The 14,587-nt window shown below is 41.7% G+C and overlaps 1 protein-coding gene and 1 pseudogene across 7 annotated transcripts in view; one reads left to right on the top strand and one right to left on the bottom strand.

Moving 5' to 3' along the window:
* The window catches only part of Nono (non-POU domain containing octamer binding), a 35,122-nt gene that overhangs the window by 19,710 nt on the left and 825 nt on the right, over positions 1-14,587 (bottom strand). For 3 of the 7 annotated variants that reach the window (XM_087210526.1, XM_004872649.3, XM_087210527.1), the window contains exons 1-2: positions 917-1,123; positions 186-241 (exon numbers count right to left, since the gene is read on the bottom strand). The exons of 2 other annotated variants lie outside the window; for them this stretch is intronic. The gene's annotated coding sequence lies outside the window, so the exon portion shown is untranslated. Of the gene's footprint in view, positions 1-185; positions 242-916; positions 1,199-14,587 lie in introns of those variants that run through there. 2 more of the 7 variants (XM_087210525.1, XM_004872650.4) reach the window with 2 other exon arrangements.
* On the top strand, positions 866-5,826 carry LOC110347214 (DNA damage-regulated autophagy modulator protein 1 pseudogene; annotated as a pseudogene).

Below are 14,587 nucleotides of genomic sequence, written 5' to 3'. Positions count from 1 at the left end.
GAGTTGCCAGATTTAGGAAAAAAAAGAAAAAAGAGATATAGAGTTAAATTTTCAGATTAAAAAAAGATTTACTATGAGTACTATGCAATATGTACTTAAAAATAATTTGTCGTCTACGTGAAATTCTTACTCAACTGGGTACCCTGTACTTTATCTGGCAACTCTTACCCCCTCTCTATACCTACCTTAACTTGATTGAAGACAGCAAAGTGCCTCCCAGTCCTCTCTAACCTCGACTTCGCTGTTAAAAACACAAAGGAAAGTGTCAGCGTACGGTAAGATGTTCTCAAAGTGGGAAATACTCGACTGGAAAAGCTATACACTTAAAGTTTCATTTCAAAAAGGAATACCATAAACGGCTCAAAAAGGTAGGCAGCAAGATAAAAAAAAAAATGGGTATACTAAAACCTGACTACGAAAGCTGTGGTGTCTGGACTAGCAGAACTTCCCAGCTAAGAGTTTTGACAAAGAAACATCGCTGGAGGAGTCCAACTCGCCCATTCTGAATTAATGGCCTCGCGGGGCCGAGAGGAGGAGCGTTCGACAAAGCGCCTCCTCCTCCAACCACGACTTCAGGGATCTAGCATAATAGACCCTACATCCTCTGGCCCAGGGAGGTTCAGGCGCCGAGAACTTAAAACGGACACGGCTAAGATTCGCAGACAGTCGCACAAAGAATTGGGGCGGGAAAGAATACAGGCGACGAGTTAAACCCCAGGCAAGGCGACATGAGCGCACAGGGCCCCCGCGGGTGGGCTGAGGAAGCCGTGTGGCGGCGGGGACAAGGCCTCAAAGGGCCTTGGAACCTCCTCCATCCTCTCTCCAAACCCGGCCTCTCCTTCACCTCTCCCTTCACTCATCGTACATGAAATCTCACTCCCCTCCCAAACAAGAACCAAGCCATCCCAAAACTCACCCAATACCCAACAGTCCTCTCCTCAGAGTAACAGCGACGCTTACACAGGCTCTACCGTCCCGAGAAAAGAGCGCGCGACCGCCGGAAACGAGACGACGAAGCTCGGTGCCTCCCAAGGGGTACGAAATGGCGTTCTCGATTGGTTTTGCGAACTGCCAATCAAGGCGTGTCTATAGAGGCGGAATCCTCTTTCCGACATTTCTTAGATTCTATTGGCTACCGAATGCCAAAGACTTGAGTTCGTGTGAACGACAGATAGGGACAAAGAGCGAGGCTTTGTACCTAATGCGCATGCACAACCGGCGTTGCGCAGAGGACGGAAAAGGGGGGAGAGTGGGGGTGAGGGCTTCGGAACCATAGACATAAACGGACTAACAGAAAGACTGAACGACCAAGTGGTAGGAGGGGCAAAGGAGAGGAAAAAGAGAGGAAAGTGGAAGAGAAAAGAGGAGAAAATGCGCGCCTAAGCGTGCTCTGATAATTCCTGCAGTGCGCCTGTGCAAGAGGCGAGTTTAACAATGTCATTGTATTCAGTGTAGTAGATCTAGCCTTTTCCTACTGAAAAAGTGCCCCGCCATGTTTCTTTTTTTACTCTTCCTCATTTAAGTTTGCACCCTGACACCTCGTACTTAATCACATTCTAGTTGCTTCTCCTGGGGCCCCCGCCCGGACTTCTCTGGAAGCACCACTGAAATGGTCATGGTTTTAGAAAGGGCCGGAAACGGAAGGGAGCTTGACACCTTAACCTCTTACACAGAATTGTAACTAGCGCCCTCATTTCCATGGTAACCTGGGAACCTAACAGTCCAAACGTCATTATTGTTCTTAAAATACCCAGAAATTCAACAGGTGCCATCACTGTCATGGATATATTATGGACCTCCAGATCAGACTCATTCTATATAACATAGGAGGCCTGCCTTCACTGTTTGGGTAATGCCTAGCTCGCCTCTGTGGTTAATTAAGGATTACAAGGCTCAACTGATGGATATTGTGGTTAATCCCCATCAATTAACCAATTCACACTCAGGATTGCTGAGTATCCCATCTGGCACCACCTTATGTGGGGACAATTTCAGACTTGTGATGGCCAATAAAATTTCCTAGTTATTAAAGGTTCTGTATCTGTTCTGTTCAATACAGTAGCTACCAGCCACATGTGGCCATTCGGGATTTGAAATGTGATTAATGTGACTGAGGAACAATGCTTAATTCTATTTTATTAAATAGAATCGTGGTGGGCATTGTGGCACACACCTGTAATCCAAACACTCTGAAGGCTGAGGCAAGAGGATCGCTGTGAGTTCCAGGCCAGCCTAGGGTACAAGATGAGTTCAAGGCCAGCCTGCAGTACAAAGCAAGACTGTCTCAAAAAAAAATAAAGCCAGGCATGGTGGTGTATACCTGTAATCCCAATACTTGGGAGGCTGAGGTAGGAGGATCACTGTGAGTTCAAGGCCAGCCTCGGGTACAAAGGGAGTCCAAGGCCAGCCTGAACTGCATAGTGAGACCTTGTCTCAAAAACAAAAATCACTGAGTAACTTGATACACAGGAAATACCAATAAAAAATGGGCTGAGTTGTAGCTCAGTGGTAATGTGTATGCTTAGCATGTGCAAAAACCTGGGTTCAATTCCCAGCACAGGAAGGAAGCAAAGAAGGAAAGAAGGGCAGGCCAGCCTAAACTGGGTGTGGTACAGCATACCTGTAATACCAGGAGGCTGAGGCAGGAGGATCATAAATTTGGGGCCAGCCTGGGCAATTTAGCAAGACCTGTCTAAAAATAAAATTATGAGGCCCTGGGTTCAATCCCCAATAACACAAAGAAAAGCCCCCTAGTATGCAAAACTCTATCTTTAAGGACTGTGCATGGATGACATTTCTATTCAACATTGTAGTAGAGATCCTAGCCAGGGCAATTGACAAGAAAAAGAAATAAAAGTTATCCAAAATGTAAAGGGAAGCCAGGCATGGTGATGCATACCTGTAATCTCAGCATTCAGCAAACTGAGGAAGGAGGATCGCCATGAATTCCAGGCCAGCCTGAACTGCATAGTGAGTTCAAGGCCAGCGTGAACTACATATTGTTCAAAAAAAGAAGTGTCTCAAAAAAAGTGTCTCTACATAGTGTCTCAAAAAAAATCAGAATATAAAGGGAGAAGTAAAACTATATCTATTTGTAGGTGACAGGACCTTATATATAGAATATCCTAAGGAATACACACCAAAACAACTAAACTAGTAGAACTAACAAATGAAACCAGGTGTGGAAGCACATGCCTGTAATCCCAGCACTCTTGGAAGCTGGGGCAGAAGGATTCCAAATTCAAACAGCCTGGGCAATGTAGCAACTTAGTGAGATCCTGTCTCAAAATAAAAAATAAAAAACTGCCTGGATTGTACTCAGTGTGAAGTCCCTGGGTTTAATCCCCAATACCACAGAAAACAAATAAAAAACTAATAAATGTGTAGGGTGTGGCAGCCCATGCCTGTAATCCCACCACTTGGGAGGCTGAGGCAGAGGATCGCCATGAGTTCCAGGCCAGTCTGGGCTAGGATAGTGAGTCCAAGGCCAGTCTAAAATACATAGCAGGACTCTGTCTCAACAAACAAAAATAACTAATGTTGGGCCAGGTATTTAGCTCAGTGGTTCCGCTGCCTGCCTCGAAAGTGGAAGGACCCGAGTTCGATCCCCGGTACCAAAAACAAAACAAAACAAAAACAACTAATGAGTTCAGCAGGGATGAAGGTTACAAAAGTCTATTATATGTCTATACATTTGAAATGAACAGTTTGAAAATAAAATTGAAGAAACAATTACTTTTTTTTTTGAGACAGGGTCTCACTATGGTAGCCCAGGCTGTCCTCAAACTTGCAGCAATCCTCCTGCTTCAGCCTTCTGAGGCTAGGATTACAAGCCTGTACCACCACACCCCGAAACAATTACATTTCTAATAGCAACACAAAGAATAAAATACTTAATAAATTTAATAACAGAAGTACAGGGCCAAGGATTTAGCTAAGTGGCGCCACGCCTGCCTCGAAACTGCAAGGTCCTGAGTTTGATCCCCGTACCAAAAAACGGCCCCCCAAAAAAAAGAAGTGCAAAAAAAAAACTATACTCTGAAAACTACAAAACACTGTTAAAAGAAATTAAAGATCTGTTTCGGTAAAATTCTTTTTTTTTTGAGGCAAGGTCTTGATACATAGTGTGGTTCAGGCTGTCCTTGAACTCACTATGTAGCCCAGGCTGGCCTCCTGCCTCAGCCTTCCAAGTACTAGGATTACAGGCATGTACCACCACACCCAACTAAGAAGATTTTTAAAAAGTGGAGAAACATCCTGCACTTAGAGAACAAAAGACTTAATCTTAAAATGGCATTACTCAGCAGGGCCTGATGGCATGTGCCTGTGGTCCCAGCTACTAGAAGGAAGTAAAGTAGGAGGATCACATGAGCCAAGGAATTTATGGCCACCCTGGGCAACATGGTCAGACTGTCTCAAAAAAAGGAATACTCCCCTAATTAGCCTAATTAGCCCACAGATTCAATCTCTATTAGAATTCTAACTGAATTATTAGTAGGAATTGACAAACTGATGATGAAATTCATAGGAATTGCAAGAGATACAGATTAGCCAAAACAACTTTGAATAGACAAAAACAAAGTTGGAGGAGTCAAAACTTATTATTGAGCAATAGTAGTCAAGAGTGTGATATTGGTATAAATATCGACATACAGATCAATGGAGTAGAGTTGATAGTTTAGAAACAAACCTGTGAGTATATCCTCATTTGTTGAAAAACAAATGGTGCTGGGACAACTGAATAGTTATGTGCAAAAGAAGAAAGTTGGACCCTTACCTCCCACCATATACAAAATTTAACTCAATGAATTAAAGGCCTAAAGGTAAGAGATATAAAACTCTTAGAAGCATAGGGGTAAATCTTCATGACTTTAGATTTGACAATGGATTCTTAAATAGGATACTATAAACAGAGGCAACAAAAGAAAAAAATAGATACTTTAGTGCCGCGACCCGAAAAGCGTAGGGTCTGACACCGGGGAGAGCAGTGGGAGATGAAGAAAAGACCACGAAGAGACCAAGATTATTCTTGATAGCTGGGACCAGGTGGGACCATAGCCTGATGAGCTAATGGCCACCTCGCGTCCAGTGCACTCTTTATTTATAGTGTAGGAAGGAGGCGTAACTAGTGCCATGTGGCCCAGGAGGCCTAGGCTGAACGTGATTGTCTTGTGATCCCGGCATGTGTAGAAAAGGAACAAGGATACATAATATAATTGTCTCCTGGGGCTGTGCCATAGACTGTGTCTGTTTGACTCTCTAATCTATGGAGGAGAAAGGGAGTAGGGATTAGGTGAAAGGCCATCTTCAGGCTCAGCCCGGGGCAATTTAGACTCCATCAAAATTGAAACTTTTGGAGAAGCAGAATGAAACCAGCTACTTCAGCATTCCTGTCCTCAACTTAGTGTTGCTAGTCCTCGGCCTGGTGGGCTGCATCAGGATGGGCATCGTGGCCAATTTCCAGGAGCCGGCCATGCCTGTGGTCCATGACAGCGGCGCCCTGCTGGCCTCCGTGTGCGCAGAATGATGTACATCCTCCTGAAGTCCATCATCTCCTACAAGTCTTGTCCCCCATGGAACAGCCTGTCCACATGCCATGCACGGATGGCCATCTCTGTGGTGTCCTGCGCAGCTGTCCTCCCCATAATCGTCTGTGCCTCCCTGATTTCTATCACCAAGCTGAAGTGGAATCCAAAAGAAAAAGATTACGTGTATCACCTCGTCAGCACCATCTGCAAGTGGACCAAGGACTTTGGTTTCGTTTTCTACTTTCTGACATTCATCCAAGATTTTCAGAGTATGACCCTGAGGATATCCAGAAACTAACGTGGACATCTGAAGGCGGGAGAGTTGTATCTCACTCAGAGCACATCACAGGCAATTCCTAGAAGTGGCATAGGACGACAGGTATTGCCACTGCCCTAATTGGATGTGTCCTGGGCACATGACATTGTAGCAGTGTTTTTATACTTTCCTAAGCAGACACTTTTTTAAAATTAACAAAATGAAATATAAAAAAAGGTAAGGTGATACAGAAAATGAAGAGCTTCTATTTTTATACAGATTCTGGGTTTTGTTTTGTTTTTTTGATACCGGGGATCGAACTCAGGTCCTTGCACTTACGAGGCAGGTGCCAGAACCACTGAGCTAAATCCCTGGCCCTTGATTCTGGGTTTTTTGGGGGGGTTGTTTTGTTTTTTGTCTATGTGAGTGATCTGTGGAAAACAATGAAAAATGTAAAAAACAAAAAACAAAAAATTTTGTGCTTTAAAGGATATTACTAAGAAAACGAAAAAAACACTCCACCAAATGGAAAAATATTTGCAAATCATACATCTGATAAGGGGCTTGTATCCAGAATATACAAAGAACTCTTTTTTTTTTTTTTGGTACCAGGGATCAAAGTTGGGTCCTTGTGCTTTCGAGGCAGGCAGTGGAACTACTGAGCTAAATCGCTGGCCCTACAAAGAACTCCTATAACTCAAAAATGAAAAGACAATCCAATTTTTAAAAAAGGATAAAGGACTTGGGTAGACATTTCTCCAAAGGAAGATATCCTAGAGCTGGGTGTGGTAGCATAAGCCTATAACATCAGCACTCTGGGACGTTAAAGCAGGAGGATCACAAGTTTGAGCCCAACTTGGACAACTTAGTGTTTTAATGAGACCCTCTCTTTAAAGAGTGGGGGAAGGGCTGGGGATGTAGCTCATTACCCTGGGTTCAATCCCCAGTACTGCACCAAAAAAAAAATCAAAAAGCCCAAAGCACATGAAAAGATGTTTGACATCATTAGCAATCAGGAAAGTGCAGGGCTGGGGATGTAACTCAGTGGCTCTGCGCCTGCCTGGCAAGCACAAGGTCCTGAGTTGGATCCCCAATACGGAGTGGGGGGAAAAATAGGAAAATGCAAATCAAACCTGCACCTCATGTCCACTAGGATGGCTACAATCAAAATTAGATAAGTGCTGGGCCGGGGATTTAGCTCAGTGGTTCTGCTGCTTGCCTTGCAAGCACAAGGACCCGAGTTCAATCCCCGGTACCAAAAAAAAAATAGATAAATGTTAATAAGGATGTGTAGGTATTGGAACCCTGCTGGTGGAAATATAAGATAGTGGAGCTACTTTAGAAGACAATTTGACAGTTCTTCAAATAAACAGAATTATCAGGGCTGGGAGTATAGCTCAGTGGTAGTGTGCTTAGCCTGCATGAAACCCTGGGATTGATCCTCAGTCCAGAAGAATTAAATAAAAATAAAGTTACTTGCCCATCAACTGGAGACTTGATAAAGAAAATGTGGGGTTTTTTTTATAAAATGGAGTACTACTCAGCCATAAAAAATGAGAAATTAGAGACATTTATAGCTAAGTGGATGCACATTGAGGCGATACTCTTAAGTGAAATAAATAGGAGCCACACGAATAAATACCGAATAGTTTCTCTGGTGTGAGAAACTGAAAGTGTAAATAAGGACTAAATGTATAATAGGTAATGTGAAATAGGAAGAAAAGGGGCAAAGGGGAAGGAAGTGGGAGGGCTAGGGGAAAGGATAGAAGGGAATGGGATTAATATGAGAAAATGGAAAAATAGGAACAAAATCTTTGTAAATAGGGAGGATTGGAGGGGTTGAAGCGAGGGCTGGGCAAGGGTGGAAAATAAGAACCAAGAGAGACTATGTAAAGGTGCAAATTTCCAATGATGAATGTCATTATATTGTACACCTAAAATGTACCAATGATTAGAATGAATAATCAATAATGTAAAATAGGAAGAAAAGGTCCAAAGGGGTAGGGGTAGTGGGAGGGGCAGGGGAAAGGAAAGAAGGGAAAGGAGAAAATGATGAGAAATGGAAAAAATGGAAATAAAGTCTTTGTAAATAGGGAAGGGTGGAGGGCGTGAAGGGAGGGCTAGGAATGGGGAAAAAATAAGAACCAAGATGCATTATGTAAAGGTACAATTCCCAATGAGAAATGTAATTGTGTTGTATACCTACAATGTACTAATAAAAGAATTTAATAAAAATAAAAAATAGAAATAAAGTTACTATATGACTCAGCATTTCTTTTTCTTTCTTCTTTTCCCTCAGTGCTAGAGATTGAACCCAGGGCCTTGGGCATCATAGGCAAGTGCTCTACCACTGAGTAAATCCCCAGCTCTGACCCAGAATTTCTATTCATAGTCACCTATTCAAGAGAATTGAAAACATATGTTCACACAAAAACTTGCACACAAGGGCCGGGGATTTAGCCCAGTGGTTCTGCCGCCTGCCTCGAAAGCGTAAGGACGTGAGTTTGATCCCCAGTACCACAAAAAACCCCACAAAAAACACTTGCACACAAATGTTCATAGCAGCATTATTCATAAGAAATTAAAAGGTAGAAACAACCCAAATACACAACTGATTAATGGATAAACAAAATATGATTATATCCATGCAATGTAACATCATTCAGTACTTACTGATATATTCTGCAATGTGGATGAACCTTGAAAACCTTATGCTAAGTGAAGGTGCCAAACACAAAAGATCACATGTTATATGAAATGTCCCAAATAGATGAATCTCTGTAAACAGAGTAGAACAGTAGCTGCTTAAGGCCAGGGGACAGAAGGATGGGGGTGATAGCTAAAAGGTACAGGGTTCTTTTCATTTTTCTCTATTTTTTTTTTTTTTTTGAAACAGGGTCTCCCTATGTAGTTCAGGCTGGCCTCATACTCACAGGAATCCTCCTGCCTCAGCCTCCCAAGTGCTGGAATTACAGGGGTGCACCACAATGCCCAGCTCAATAAACTCTTATTTGAAATAAAGAACTAGCTTTGCATAGTGAGACCCTGTCTCAAAAAAAAACAAAAAAAGAAAAAAAGAAAGAAAGATGGGATCTTAGGAAGTAATATTAACCTAAGATTTTCCAAGGGACAGTGCCATAGCAGAAAATCCTATGTAGACCTAGGGTATGTCTTATAAAGTCAATCAACTTTCTTCAGAGTAGACCAGGACATATTGCTTCAAAAGTGGAAAAGATGCTTGAACAGGACAAAGTAAATGTTTAAGACATTACACTATGATGTATGACTGCCACCATCAGACTTAGTAATAATAAAGAGGAAGAGCTGTCTTTTCAGAAACTTCGATCCTCCTTTCTCTTTCTTTCTTTCTTTCTTCCTTCCTTCCTTCCTTCCTTCCTTCCTTCCTTCCTTCCTTCCTTCCTTCCTTCCTTTCTGTACTGGGGATTTAATTTTGACACAGAGTCTCACTAAATCACTAACTTGTCCAGGCTGGGGTTGAACTTGGGAAGGATTCAGCCTTCCATGGTGCTAGGATTACCAGTATGTACCACCATGCCTGGCTACCTTTCTTTGTAATATAAGAGAAAGATTCTTTATCTTTATTCCCTGCCTTTGTTCTCCTCTTGTTTCACTCTTATCTCCATCCAGATTAAGCCTTATAGTATAGAAATATTCCTACAATTTGAGTTTGTTGGGGCTTTTCTTTTTATCTTTTATTCATTCATCCATCAACTCATGCAATAAACATTTATTGAGTATCAAGGACTACACAAGATGCTGGAGATAGAGATGAATAAGACTGGATTTCTTAGCAATAAAAAAAAAGACGGTCTCTGTTGAGGAGCTAACAGTCCAGCATTTTCCCAGTGTCACCCTAAATACATATTTCCTTTTCTTCATTTCAGGATACTTTGGGGTTTTTTTTATACACCAGGAATCGAACTCAAGGCCTCATGCTTGTCAGGCAGGCGCTGTGCCACTGAGCTATATCCCTGGCCCCAGAAATCCTTCAATTCAGGAAATACTATAGCTCCATTTATTTGACCAAAATTATATGTAGCCTTGCCTGTCATAAGAGAAATAAAGGTTTGACATACAGCAACAATTAAATAAGGCATGGTACATGTAGATGGTGGGAAAAACAGCATGACAATTATGGCATAGAACATATTATAGAAAATGATTCCAATTTTGTAAAAAAAAAAGTATGCATTAAAAAAACAGTGCCATGATATTTATCAAAAAAAAGCAGTAGGGTTGGGGGGGGGTGGCCCAATGACAGATTAAATACTTAGCATGTGCAAGGTCTTGGGATCCATCCCAGCTCAAAAAAAAGAAAAGAAAAGCCAGTAGTTATCTCTAGATAGTGGGCTATAAGTGATTGTTGCTTTCTTCTTCAGACTTTCTATGACTTCCAAAATTTTCTTTAATTTTAATTTTTTTTTTTTGGTACCGGGGAACAAACTTGGGTCCTTGCACTTGGAAGGCAGGCAGCGGAACCACTGAGCTAAATCCCCAGCCCATCTAAAATTTTTTTTGGGGGGGTACCAGGGATCAAACTCAGGTCCTTGTCCTTGCAAGGCAAGCAGAGGAACCACTGAGCTAAATCCCCAGTGCCCCATCTAAAATTTTTTATCTATCTTTGGAGGTGGTGGTGGTGGCACTGCGGATTGAGCCCAGGGCCTTCATGCTGAGCTACACTCCTAGCCCTTTTTCTTTTTCTTTTTTTTTTTTTGAGACAGGGTCTCACTATGTAGCTCAGGCTGGCCTTGAGCTCATGGCGATCCTCCTGCTTCAGCCTTACAAGTATTGGGGTTATAGGTGTGTAGGACACCTGGCTTCAGGATTTATATTTTTATAATCAGGGGAAAATGTGTAATTAAAACAGAAGAGTTCTTTCACAAGCACAGGGTTTGAGTTTTTACACATCTTACAGCACTTTAGAAGTGCTTTATAAATGGTAAATAACAAGTCGCAGCAACTAGGCTGAAAATGAGAGCTGAATTGCAGGCCACACTCTTCCCATCAAATATCAGCCCATTCTTTTTTGTTTTGGGTTTTTTGTTTTGTTTTGTTGAGACAGAGTCTTGCTATGTAGTCCAGGCTGGCCTTGAACTCACTATGTAGCTCAGGCTGGCACCGACCTTAGGGGTGATCCTCCTGCTTCAGCCTCCCAAGTGGTGAGATTACAGGTCGCACCACTATGTCTGGCAATATCAGCCCATTCTATGTTAGAACCTGTCATCTGTAGCTGATATATACTCAAACTTATCAACTGTGGTCTCTCTTGGTGCAGTCAAGTATTTTAAGGATATGAAAGATCCAGGTTGGGAAGTCCTAGATCATGTATGAAACTAGATGTATTTCTCTTATATGATAGCAATAATCAGGAGCTACTAAGAGTAACTGTTATATGTCAGGCAGGTATATGTCTCATTTAATGTTTTGTTTGTTTGCTTGCTTTGTTTTTTGGTGGAGCTGAGGATAAACCCAGGGCTTTGGGAATGCTAGGCAAGCACTCTACCGCTGGGCTCCACTCCCAGCCTTTATTTAATCACCCCTCCCCATACTGGGGATGGAACCCAGGGGCTTCACACTGAGCTATACCCCCAGCCCTTTATTTTTTATTTTGAGACAGGGTCTCACTAATTTGCTAAGTTACCCAGACAGGGTTTGAATTAATCATCCTCATGCCTCAGCTTCCCACAGTGCTGGGATTAACAGGCATGTGCCATCATGCCTGGCTCCCTTATTTAATTTTTAATGGCCTCCCCATGAGGTATCATTATTTCTATTTTACATTTGTGAACATTGAGGTTTAGAGTTGCCCCACAAGTAATAAATGGCAGAATTAGGATTTGGATCCTTGTGTTTCTTGACTGAAAAAGCCAAACTCTTTGTATGCACATTGGCTCCTTTAAAAAATATTATATGAAATTAAAAAAATTTTAATTTTAGGGGTTTTTTTTGGTTTTTTTGGTACCGGGTATTGAACTTGGGTCCTTGTGCTTGTGCAGCAGGTGGCAAAACCACTGAGCTAAATCCCCAGCCCTTATGTTCTTTTAGTTTGTTTTTTTTTGAAAAAAAAATTTTAAAAGAAAAAATCCAAAATATTGAAAGTCTATTGTATGCTTGAACATAATTTCTCACTATTCTACAAAGTAGGTATTAGTTTTATATTTCTCATTTTAATTTTTGTGGTGCTGGGGATCACACCCAGGGCTTTGTGCATTTTAATCATTTATCCTTATTTTTAATTAATCCTTTAAGAGACAAGTTCTGTCTGTACTGACCTTGAACTTGCTAAATCGCCCAGGGTAACTTTAAACACGAAATCATCTCCCCTCAGGCTCCAGAGTGCTGAGGTTATAGGGATATGCCATACTCAGCTATGTCCTTATTGCTAAAAGTTAATTATTTCCTGATTGTAAAAATATGTGCTTAGTGGAAAAATTTAGAAAATAGAATACAGAATTTTATTTTATTTTAATTTTTGCAGCACTGGGGATTGAGCACAGGGTTCACTGAATTATATCTCTAGCCCTTTTTATTTTGATGTTTTATCGCATGCATGTGGGTTTGTGTTACTGGGGACTGAACCCAGGGCCCTTTTTTGTTTGTTTTTTGGTACTGGAGATCGAACTTGGGACCTTGCACTTGCAAGGCAGGCGGTGGAACCACTGAGCTAAATCCCCAGCTAGCCCTTTTTATTTTGAGACAGGGTCTGAATAAATCCCCCAGGCTAGACTGAAACGGGATCCTCCTGCCTCAGCTTCTTCAGTAGCTGGGATTAACTGGCAATAAACTTTAGTTTTTGAAGCAGTTTTAGGTTTACAATAAAACTGTGCAGAAAGTACACAGAATTCTCATACAGCCCCTCAACCACACAGGGCAAAGCCTCCCCACCTATCAACATTCTGTACCAGAGTGGTACATGTGTTATGATCTGTGAACCTACAATGACTTATCATTACTAACTAAAAGTCATGGCTTACATTGGGGCTCATTCTTGGTAATGTATATTGTATGTGTTTGAATAATATACACTGACATATACCCACTATTATAATATCATATAGAGTAGTTTCAGTACCATAATATGTTCCTTGTTAGTTTATTTTTATGTTTTTTTCCTTGTTAGTTTTTTAATGTAGTTGTTAATGGTTAATGTAACCAAAACCGATTTAACTAACCCACTATTATTGGATTTTTGTGTGGGTGTGGTACTGGGATTGATCCTATAGCTTTTTGCACTGAGCTACATCCCCAATGCCCCCTCTTTTAAAATTTTTTTTTAATTTCTTTTTTTTTGGTACTGGGGATCAAACTCAGGACCTTGTGCTTGCAAGGCAGGCGCCAGAACCACTGAGCTAAATCCCCAGCCCAAGGACATAGAAAGCATTTTTTTTTTTTTTGTACAGGGGATTGAACTTGGGTCCTTGCGCTTGCAAGGCAGGCACTGGAACCACTGAGCTAAATCCCCGCCCCCACCCCCACCCCTCTTTTAAATTTTGAGACAAGGTCTCATTATGTTGCTAAATTTCCAAGGGTGAAATTGAACTTGTGTTCTTCTGCCTCAGCCTCTCAGAGTGCTGGAACTACAGGTGTACAGAACCACACCTGGCATTGTTGGACATTTATGTTGTTTCCTTATTTCTATTTTATTTTTGTTAATACACATTTGCAGTACATAATAATTACATTCATCATGGAGAGTTGGTACATGTACATAACATCTCAATTGCTTTTTCATCTCCCTCCCCTCTGCTCCTTCCCTCTTCCTTATCTTTATGTTATTTATTTTAGTTTTACTGAGACAGAGTCTTACTATGTATTCCAGGCTGGCTGGAACTATGGGGAAAAGGAAAGGACAAAAAAAAGTGAAAATAGAAGGAAAAAATGGAAACAAAGCTTTTGTACATAAGGTGGGGGAATGGGATAAATGAAATAAAATTTATTTTAAAAAATAAAACAGGGCCGGGGATTTAGCTCAGTGGTTCCACCGCCTGCCTCAAAAGTGCAAGGTCCCGAGTTCAATCCCCGGTACCAAAAAAAGTAAATAAATAAATAAAATAAAACAAACTATGTAGCCTGGGCTGGCCTCAATCCTCCTGCCTCAGCCTCCTGAATCCTGAGATAACAGGTGTGTGCCACCATGCCCAGCCTTGTCTCTAGAATTAATAATATGCCATTTAAGGGAGGTGTGGTGGTACATGTCCATAATCCCAGCTCTTGGGAGGCTGAGGCAGGAGGATCACTGCAAGTTCAAGGCCAGCCTGTGCTACATAGTGAGTTCAAGCCCAGCCTAAACTACATAGTGAGACCGTGTCTCAAAAAAATATGCCATTTATCCCCTCTAGAATGTCTCCCCTCAACTTGAAAGCTAGTGACCAGGTAGGTACCCTAGAACCAGAGTGGCCAAGGATCCAAGCATGTGTTGAGGATAGGTAATACCCTAGGCTAATACCTTAGGTGGCCCAACTGAGTTGGAACTAGCAGAAAACGAAAAAGGGAGGCAGAAGATAGAAATAAGCAGAAGGTGGGTGTCGAGCACATAGGCCACTAGTTAAGATACAGAGAAGCTAAATTTAGGAAACTTAAGGAAAAAACTGCATTTCTGTCTGCATACAGCAGAGAACAAAGCTAACTTCAAGGTCCTTGGGGCAGTTAGGAAGGACAAGGTTTCTGGGAAAGTGAATGAGGAAAGGGAGGGTAAAACTCCCAAGGACTACATGGCTAGGAAAGCTTAGTGTGGGAAAGAGGAAAGGCTAGAGGCAAAGAGCAAGGGTAAAGTGGGCACTGG

This window comes from Heterocephalus glaber, unplaced genomic scaffold, assembly GCF_053883595.1.
Source record: "Heterocephalus glaber isolate CG9 unplaced genomic scaffold, H.glaber_assembly_v1.0 deba00001145, whole genome shotgun sequence".
Classification (NCBI taxonomy): domain Eukaryota; kingdom Metazoa; phylum Chordata; class Mammalia; order Rodentia; family Bathyergidae; genus Heterocephalus; species Heterocephalus glaber.
The sequence above is the reverse complement of the archived record's forward strand: the minus strand, read 5'-3'. Positions and strand labels throughout refer to the sequence as shown.